Genomic DNA, 10,392 nt, shown 5'->3' with positions numbered 1-10,392 from the left:
GGTTGTTGGTGCTGATCTTCTGGGGGAGGAGCCTGTTGCCGTGGTTCCCAAATGTCTTTGCCGGTGGCGGCATTGTCCCGCCCTTGTCGGTCCGGGCTAAGCAAGCTGCTTGGGTTTGCTTTCAGGAGCTTTTGTTCCCTGCAAGCTCTCGGTACAGCTTTGGAGGACCAGGGTGAAAATGGTGGCCTCCCAATCTCCATCCAGAGGAGCTGAGAACTCGGGGCCCTGCTCCTCAGTGCGCCCCCAGAGAAAAGCAGTCACTCCCGTCTCCCCGGTCTCCGGCCGCACTCCGTGCTCACCTGGCCTGTGACCGAGCGTTTCTATCTCTGGCACTGGACCCCGTCTGGAGTCTCCAAACTCAGCAGATCCCTGTGGTGCACTCCTGCGCCGCTCCTCCCCGGGGAGGAAGGGGAGTCTCCCCAGCTCTGCTGCTTGTTGTGTCCTTGCTGGAGGACCATTGTCCCGACTGGGCCCCGGATCACAGTTTATGGCAACCCCGAGCTGAGACCCGGCGCTTCGGCTCCGTCTCTGCAGCCGGCTTCCCCACTCCAACACCTGGGAGCTCTGCCGCACTCAGGCGCCTCCGGCCTTTCTGTGACCCCGAGGATCCTGAGACCACACTTTCCCACGAGGGTTCCCCCCGCCCCCACACCGTTTAGCCATTGGAGCGAGCGACGTCCCTCAGAGGAGCCGACTTCTAAAAGTTCCGATTTTGTGCTCCGCAGCTCTATCACTTGCCAGAAGCGGCCGACGGAGGCCCCCTCCCCCGCCGTCTATCCTCCCGAATATCGCCTCGGATTCACTTCTCTGCACGTCCTACCTTCCAGAAGGTGGTCACTTTTCTGTTCAGAGAGTTGTTGCTACTCTCTTCTTCGATCTCCTGTTGAGTTCGTAGGTGTTCAGAATGGTTTGATCCCTATTCAGCTGAATTCCTGAGACCAGAGGAAATCCAGTTCTCCTACTCCTCCGCCATCTTGCTCTGCCTTCCCCGTCATTTTTATTGACATGAATGGAACTGGAGGAGATTATACTAAGTGAAATAAGTCAAGCAGAAAAGACAATTGCATTTGGTTTCACTCATATGTAGAACATAAGAAGTAGCATGAAGGACATTGGGAGAAGGAAGGGAAACATGAAGCAGGGGGAAATTTTAGGTGGAGGAGAACCATGAGAGACTAGGACTCTGGGAAACAGCCTGAGGGTTTCAGAGGAGAGGAGCGTGAGTGGATGTGTTAGCCTGGTGATGGGTGTTAAGGAAGTCATGTATTGCATGGAGCACTGGGTGTTATACACAAACAATAAATCACTGAACACTACATCAAAACTAATGATGTACGGTATGGTGACTAACATAACAAAAAATAAAAATCTTATTATTCCAATACTTAGAATTTACTAAGAAAAAAATATTTGCAAAGTTAACTATGAAGTGCTTAATTCCAAAGTATTTTAATCTACTCATATCAATTTGAACATGAGTATATACAGATGACTAATAAATAATTTTTAGATATGGTATATAAAAAAGAATAAATGCAGCCCTCATATTGAGGGTTCTGGAATGAGTGTCATTGAGAAGTATGGACTGGATGATAGTTCTACCCCATTTGCTCCATTCTGGATTACCCCCTCCAGACACACCCATGTTGAGGTGGTCATGTGTCACAGTCCAGAGGATTACATTACTTCAGAGTAAATAACTTAAAATCGAGACAGGCATCCATTGCCTCCTGTTTCCCAGTGTCTCCATGCTTCCAAGGGGCCTTCCAGGTCTCCCCATGCCTAGAATTGGGTCTCTTTCTCTCTGTGGACCACGTCGCATGTCCTTCATTTATGATGCAGCCTCCCTTTGTTCTGAAGCTCAAAATCTGCACTTTTCTCTAACAGAGAAAGTCAGGGACTTGTCCCTTCAGGCCGTGTTCTAATCTTTGCACGCTCAGAGGTCGCTGTGAAATTTTCCTGAACAATGAACACATCCTCTGATAGGAATTTACTGACTTTTCCTGAGAAATATGGCTATCATGCTTTGCTTGGCCATTTTGCAAATCTAGCTCATGCACATATGTAGATTGCTAGAATTCCCACAATTTCTGGCAAGAACCCTCTATTTTTAATGTTGCTTTGACTTGGTCATGTTTTCCCCTTGCTAATAGGCTTGTGCTCATTAACATTCTTGTAAGATGACTGGGCACTCTTATTAGTTGGTCCTTTTCTCTTTATGTGATGGCCTGGTGCCACCTTGATTGCTGTTTTATTCGGTCCAGAGCTTCTCCGCAGACTTTGTCCCTGCAAAGTGGACCTTGAGTGATAGACAGGCTTCCATTGGAATTTCCCCAGAGTTTAAGGAGAGGAGACTTGGATACATGTCATTGCAACACAAGATGAGGTGTGACTGACTAATGTGAGATAGGAAATGTAGTGGGGAGTTTAGAGATTCTTTTTGGAGGTGATATTGCAGTTCTTTTTTTTTAATTAATTAATTTTATTTATTTTTCTTTTTTAAAAAATATTATTATGTTTTGTTTGTCACCATACAATACATCATTAGTTTTTGAAGTGGTCGTCCACGATCCATTGTTTTCGTATAACACCCAGTGCTCCATGCAGTACGTGCCCTCCTTAATACCCATCACCGGGCTAACCAATCCCCCCTCCGCCCTCCCCTCTAAAACCCTGTTTGTCTCTGAGTCCATAGTCTTTCATGGTTCATCTCTCCCTCCAATTCCCACCCCCCATTCTTCCCTTCCTTCTCCTAATGTCCTCCATGATATTCCTGATGTTCCACAAAGATGTGAAACCATATTTTAATTGACTTTCTCTGCTTGACTTATTTCACTTAGCATAATCTCCTCCAGTCCCACCCATGTGGATGGAAAAGTTTGGTATTCAGCCTTTCTGATGGCTGAGTCATATAAAGATGTTTCTTATTTTTTTAGGTAAACATTTTCAAAGTGGAATGCATTTTTGAAAAAAAATAATATAATACAGACCTTAAAAACGCATCACTGGTTTTAATGGTTGGCACCTTTCAAATGAATGAACATAGCAGCATTTTATTTTTTAAAATAGTTGTTTGGGGATGGGATTCTTTCCAGTTTCTGATATTACAATAAAGTTGCTTCTCGCCCTGGAGGTGTATCTGTGGATCTCAGAGAATGTATTATTTATATGCTTTCCATGACAACCATGAATGTGAAGAAGATGCAGAGGGATAATTTTGCATCAATATGGGAGTTTCTCTGCCCTGTTACGTTCTTATTTTATATAGGTGTTTTGGAATGCTCAATGTCAAACATGGCAATATAAATAAAACACAATTAAAATTATGAAGTTTTTGTGAAGATGGCCATAAGAACATGGGAGTACAAGGTTAAGGACATTTTTTGGAAAAGCTTGATGCCCATAATGATAATTTGGTGTAACCATTATCAGAAATCCAGTGTATGATTTATAGGAATGGATTACAAGACCAGCATATAATTCAAATCCCTGTCCATTAAGGGATTTGATGAATTTAATTTTATGTGGAAATAATATCAGGCTGTGGACACAGTCCTATTTCCCATCTGGGATCTGTGATTCTGTGGCAATGAGATGATTCTAGTCTGGGAGGCAGGCGAGGATCTGCTGGGACATTGATGCTTCTTCAGGAGTTACTTTCAGAAGAATCTCTCCCTCTGCCAGTCCCTGTTTGGGTCTGCCTGTGATCTTGGGAATGCTGTCACCGTGTCCATCCATGATGGGTTTCCCCTAGGTTTTTTAAGTGACATAAAATTGATTTAACAACAGGATACTGGAAACACTCTGGCTGTCACTTCCCTCAGATCATCGACAGACTTTAGCTGCTTGATGGCACTAGGGGATTTCAAAGCCTGTTAGTTAAATGTTCTATTATATCACAGTTCAGGGTACAGACAAATTGGTTACAGCCTTAAGTCAGTACTTGGGAGGAAAGCTCACAAAGAGAGTCAGAATATATCTGCTCATGTGTCACCATCAGTAGCATAGTCCTGGGGAACCTGGGATTTGGGACATTGAGAGAAACCAGTCTTGAGGGGTCCATAGAACACAGGTAGATGGACTTTATCCCACGTCCACCTTCCATGGCATGTGCATATGTTTTATTTCATGAATGTGTCCTTTCCCATGTTGTGAAGTCATTCCTGGATGAAAGCCTCCATCCCTTTTAGCTGATGGAAAATTTCTGGATTTGGATTTCCATCCTGATTTGTACCAGCTTTCATATCCAGGAACTGAGACACACACCTGACAGCTGTCTGGTGGGACAACTGTGCATCGTGTGGCTCAGACTCAAAGAACACATGGTCGTCACATCCACAGTCTCCTGGTAAGTTTGAGAAAACAGCGTCCTCAAGATAAAATTACACAGACTTGCAGAGATTCATGGAATCTGTTGTCCAAAGATACTCCTACTGCTACTGATGAGATTTGGTCCCATGCATTCTGCTGTGGGGACATTTTAACAAAAGTTCATATATCATATCCATCCTAAGCCAACAAATTCAGGCTGCCTCTCCACTCTAAGTTTTTGACAGCTTCTTTTGACTTTTAGGAAATTCAGTCTAATAGAAAAAAACTTTGACCCTGCTGGATGAGACAAGGACTTCTGTTCTGTCTCCAGATCCCCCAGTTTCCATCCCTGAATGGTCCTATGCATCAGGAAATCTGCCAACTTGCCATACCATCCAAAATGCACCTGCTTCCCCTGTAAAGAGACATGGTGTGGTGCTAATAATGTCCCCGCAATTCTTGTCCTTTGGGAGCACACATCATATCCTGTTCAAAGGCCCGGGCTCACTGCCAGGAGGTGCATACTTCTCTATGCCTGTCATTGAGTCAGGTTATGTACATGGACCACATATGTGAACCATTACTTACTGCAAAATAATATAATAATTGCATAATACTTAATGGGATTCCACACTCAAACAGCAATTGAATCATAAGACCATTGGATCAGAATAGAGAGGGAAATAAGTTAGGATATTCTGAAACACAACACCAGATTTCAAGTCTGAGCTTCAGCATGTACAGCAGAAGGAATTTATCACACCCTCTTTGCTATAAATAAATGAGGGAGGGAGGAAGTGTGACGGAGTAGAGGTAAGGGTCCCTACACTTGTCTCAACCCTGGAACACAGCTAGGTAGTTATTAAGTCATTCTGAGCAACCAAGAAATCAGTCGGGGGTGTGAGAGAACAAAAACTGCAAGTGTACAAATAGAAAATCAACCACCTTTTGGAATATAGGAGGTGTGCAGTTTTGTCTTGGGGGTGATACAAGTGTGGTGATGACTGCAGGGAAAGAGTGAGCCTCCTGAAGCTACCGAGAATGTATTATAGCAACAGAGAGCAAAATCTGAACTTTTAGAAGTCTGCTACTGTGGGGATGTGCCTGGAATAAAGATGCTGAAGTGTCAAAGTGGGGCAGAAAGACAGGGTCTGAGGACCCCGTGAGCCATAAGAAGAATGTGTGGCACCAATGTGATGCACAGTTACTAGACATAGGAGCCCGAAACCTGATTAAACAGTGAGACTAATTGCAGGCTTTCTGCTCTGCTTTGCCATAAAGGGTGAACCACTGTGTGGTCATATGACCTCTTTCCTGAGACCTGTAGGCAAAAGGCAAAAAGGCTATGAGACCGTCCCCTGGAAAATAACATGGGTCTACCCCAAGAGAGTCCCTAATTTTGAGGTTTTGAAACTCAGTCGTGTGCCTGAGATAGAGCAGCTCCAACACAGGCAGGGTGAACACAGGGTTCAGATGGAATCCGGGGACAGTTTCCTGTGAAGACGCACTGAAGAGTGCGGGGTGTGAACTTTCCAAACCAGTTTAGAGAGCAGATGCCATATTTAACCCACCCATCAGTGCAAAACAGCTCTACCTATTGGAGGCCAGAGCCACTTACAGCAAGCCCTGTACCCTGCTCCCAAGATGTGCCTTTCCACTAGGCCAAAACCCCTGAGAATAATCACAACAGACACCTCCCTGAGATCAGCAGAATCTATTCCTTCTCACCAAGTCTAATGATCACTGAGTGCTGTGAAGTTTCAGCTCTAGGGGAAGTAGGATCTAGCTTTCTTTCTACTTTCATTCTTAAGGTTTTTTTATTTTTATTTTTTGATTTATTTTCCAATTCTTCTTTCTTGATTTTTATTATTAATTTTTTCTTATATTTTCATTTTCATTTTTAGAAATATATATTTATTACTTCTATTTTTACTTTATTTTATTTTATATTTATTTTTATTTATTTTGCGACCTAAATTCTTTTTTAGAAGTGGACCAAAAGAAACCCAGGATCTTCATTTCTTGACTTTTTTAACCCTTTCCTTCTTTATTTTCAGAAAAAATAAAAAAATATGGAAACGTTTACCCCAGAGGAATGAGTAGGAAGGAAAACTCATGTCCAGGCTTTTAATCAATACAAATATAAGTATGATGTCTGAACTAGAACTTAAAACAATGATTTTTAGGATAGAAAGTGGGCTTGAAAAAAGGATAGAAGACACTAGAGAATCCTTTACTGCAATGATAAATGAACTAAAATTTAATCAGATCAAATTAAAACAACAACAACAACAACAAAAACCAACAAACAACTAAATCCAAGATGCAATCCCATGTGGAGGCCATAAAAAATGAGGATGGATGAAGGAGAGGAACGAATTTAAGGTATACAAGATAAAATTCTAGAAAATGAGTGAAAAGAAGAAGGAAACCAAGGTAATGGGTCATGAAGGTAGACTTAGTGAATTCAGTGACTTATTAAAACATAATAACATTTCTATCATAAGAGTCACAGAAGATGAAGAGAGATAAAAAGGGGGATTAGTTTTATTCCATAAAATAATAGCCAAAAAGTTTCCTAATATGCAGAAGGACACAGACATCAAAATCCGAGTAGTATAGAGAACTGCTATTAAAAAGCTGACTATCACCAAGGCATATCGTAGTCAAACTCACAAAATACAGCACAGACAAGTAAAGATTCTGGCAGGAGGAAGGGAACAAAGGGGCTTTCAGTACAACACAACTCTGTAAAGTGATGATCAGACTCAAATCTCACAGTCATCACATCCACATCTTCTGGAAGACTGAAAAAACATCATCCTTAAATTAAAGTTCCACATATTCTGGGAAACCCTGACTCCCTTGTACCACCTTTCTCCCTCAGTGTGTCCACTGTGTCCTTTCACAGAGTCCTAGGAGAGTACTGGTTAGTCCTATCTGTGGGAGGGAACATGTGAGAAATGCACCCTGGAACCTCACTGAAGGAACTTACCAGATACTTTTCCCAACAAATGCAGCAGGGAAACTCCAGAGCATTAGTGCTTGGGTTCATGTGTCACTAATGTCTCAGTCTGTTCCAGCTGCTGTAACAATATACATGGTCTGGGTCATTTTATACAGCAGACACTGATTTCTCACAGTTATGTATTCTGGAAAGTCCAGGTCAAGGTGCAGACATGTGGTGTCTGGAGGGTACCCACCTCCTAGTGTGTTCTTCCCCTGTCACCTCACATGGGGTCAGGGGGCAGGGAGATTTCCCAGTCCTGTGGTATAAGGGCAGTAATCCTGTCGTGAGCCTGCACCCTCCTGACCTAAATGATTCCCTAAGGCTGGTCCTCCTTGATCCATCACAATGTTCTTAGGATTCAACCTCTGATGGTTGAGGTCATACACATTGCGCTGATATCAGCAACTAAAAGATAATTAGTTATTCCCGGAAGGTGGAAGGCTCCTCCCGTCCAGCACCTCAGCCTGAGGATTCTCATGGATCCAGTAGAAACCTCTGGTCTCTGTGTGCACACAGCAAACACAAGGATGTCAGAACCAGTTTGTGACCTTGGGGAGTGGACAGCTTCCACTGCAGACATGGGTAGAACTCAGTCTACTTCTATCATTATCTTTCTACTTGTGATGTTTCCATGGATTGTTCTAAATTTCCAAGGATTCGTATCATTTTCTACTTAGAATGGCCATTTCTCCTTTTGTTCTTGCCATTTTCACATGTGTTTAGTCGAATTAGTCATCACTTGGTATCTTTTGATTATTGTCTGTTAGCACCTTGACCTTCATCCCTCACTCCTCTCTTCCTGCCTCACAGATGGAAACTCTAAGAAGAACACACCAGTTCTCCCTCCTTTGATGCAGGTGGGAGACTGGCTCCAGAGAAGCCCCTCCCATGAACAGGACCCCATCCCCCCCACTGACCCACAGCACACCCCCTGAGCCAGTGTCCTTCCTTGGCTCCATCCAAGCAGTTATGTCTTGAGGAGAGGCCTGCCCTGCTCTCAACAGACAAGATGGTAAAGGGGATGGAAATTTTATGTTCTCATGTTTATGTGTTTGTGTTTGTTTGTGTGTGTGTGTGTGTATAATCAACATACTCTACATCCACACCATGTCCTGGTGGGGTCCCTCTGTTTCCCACGCTGCCACTAACATTGTTGGGAACATGGTTTAAGACAGTGAGTCCCACCAGGGATCTTTCTTCTCTGGCTTTGGATTGTTGATGCCACTGCAGCCCCATATCCAGAATGTAGTTCTTGCAAGCTTGCACACTGAGCTGGATTCTCCTATGATACACAGTGAGTGCAGCTGGGACTCTTGACAGTATTCAGGGGATTTGTAGGGAGTTATTTGTAATTCATTCATATTTAGGTCCAGGAACAAGCAAGTGCAAGTGACACTGACTTTTGCGCTTGCAGGTATAGCAGTTCTTCAACTTTTTATTTATGTCAGAGAATGAATAGGTAGCACAGAACTATGTGTGCAGAGAGGCTCCCTGGGGGAAACAGCGATAATTAGAGAGGAAGCCCCAGACTCTGGGAGGAAACCTGCCATACTCTCCAGCTGCATCTGCTCCTGGGCCTTAAAGACAAAATGGTGAGTAGTGTGCACCCCCTGGTGGTCCAGATCCCCTTCTACAGTGAGGTTTGTGTCTGGACTCACACTGATGTCCCCTCACTGTGTCACTGGCACAGTAATACACGGCCGTGTCCTCGGCTCTCAGGCTGTTCATCTGCAGATACAGCGTGTTCTTGCCGTTGTCTCTGGAGATGGTGAATCGGCCCTTCACAGAGTCTGCGTAGTTTGTGCTACTTCCATCATACTTAATCCATGCGACCCACTGAGCCCCTTCCCTGGAGCCTGGCGGACCCAGCTCATGCTATAGCTACTGAAGGTGAATCCAGAGGCTGCACAGGAGAGTCTCAGGGACCCCCCAGGCTTCACCAGGTCTCCCCCAGACTCCACCAGCTGCACCTCACACTGGACACCTGCAGACACAAGACATCCTGGTCAGTAAACTGTCACACACACCCACTGTTTCTCTCACTCATATCCACTCACATACTCAAGAGACTCATGTCTCTTGTTCTCCATAAATTACCTTTTAAAATTGCAACAAAGAAAACCCAGTGAAACACAAACTCCATCGTGAGTTGTCTGTGTTCTGTCCTGATTATGAACGGGAACACCTGGGAATCCCAAGCCTGGGGCTCCTCTCCCAGCTGCAGGGTTAGGGTTGGGCAGTTTTAATCAGCAGAGGGAGGGCCATATTTGCATGTCCTCTGACTAAATAGCCAACTTGTGATCTATGCTGACAGAGAGGGCAGTGACCAGAGCAGATGTGACTGCCTTTGATTTGTTGCTATTGAAAGAATTTGGGAATAACGCAACATATTTTAAGAAAAAAGAAAAAGAAGAAGATAACAGGAGAGGAAGAAAAGGGGAGTATGTCAGAGGGGGAGATGAACTATGAGAGATGATGGACTCTGAAAAACAAACTGAGGGTTCTAGAGGGGAGGGGGTAGGGGGATGGGTTAGCCTGGTGATGGGTATTGAGGAGGGCACGTTCTGCATGGAGCACTGGGTGTTATGAACAAACAATGAATCATGGAACACTGCACCAAAAACTAATGATGTAATATATGGTGATTAACATAACAATAAAAAAATAAAAAAAAGAAAGAATTTGGGAAAATATATTTTTGATTATATGATTTTCCAGATCACAATCTTAGCCTCCACGGGCTACCCTTTTTTTACACATGCACAGAAATCTTTAGGTGTAGATTTCATGTGACACCATTAAGATATGTGAACATATACCCGGAATTTTAGAGGATTTGTGAGTGTCCAAGAACACCCATTGGGTAAGGGTGACCCCGGTATCTGTTCTGTGCTCCTCCCACAGGACTTACAACATCCCTGAACTCTGAACTACCTGCAGAACAGAGTGGGCAGGCTCATTAAGAATGTGGAGCCCCTCCCGAAATGGGAGGGATGATTGTGCTTATTCTCGAGCTTACCTGAAATACAGAGAATCGGGTTCATGCAGTTGTATTTTCCAGTCCCTAATAT

General features: G+C 43.8%; 1 pseudogene across 1 annotated transcript; it reads right to left on the bottom strand.

Moving 5' to 3' along the window:
• Positions 1-5,609: 5,609 nt before the first annotated feature.
• Positions 5,610-9,529, bottom strand: LOC148163842 (immunoglobulin heavy variable 3-74 pseudogene; annotated as a pseudogene). Its single transcript, XR_015768624.1, has 3 exons — positions 9,419-9,529; positions 8,956-9,305; positions 5,610-5,632 (listed from the first exon to the last, which is right to left on the bottom strand). The product of XR_015768624.1 is annotated as an immunoglobulin heavy variable 3-74 pseudogene (transcript).
• Between the last annotated feature and the right edge of the window lie 863 nt (positions 9,530-10,392).

The sequence above is a fragment of the Eumetopias jubatus genome, unplaced genomic scaffold, assembly GCF_037043125.1.
Source record: "Eumetopias jubatus isolate StellerSeaLion01/CBP00866 unplaced genomic scaffold, mEumJub1_p1.0 scaffold_7, whole genome shotgun sequence".
Taxonomy (NCBI): Eukaryota; Metazoa; Chordata; class Mammalia; order Carnivora; family Otariidae; genus Eumetopias; species Eumetopias jubatus.
This window is presented reverse-complemented; position numbering and strand designations above follow the sequence as displayed.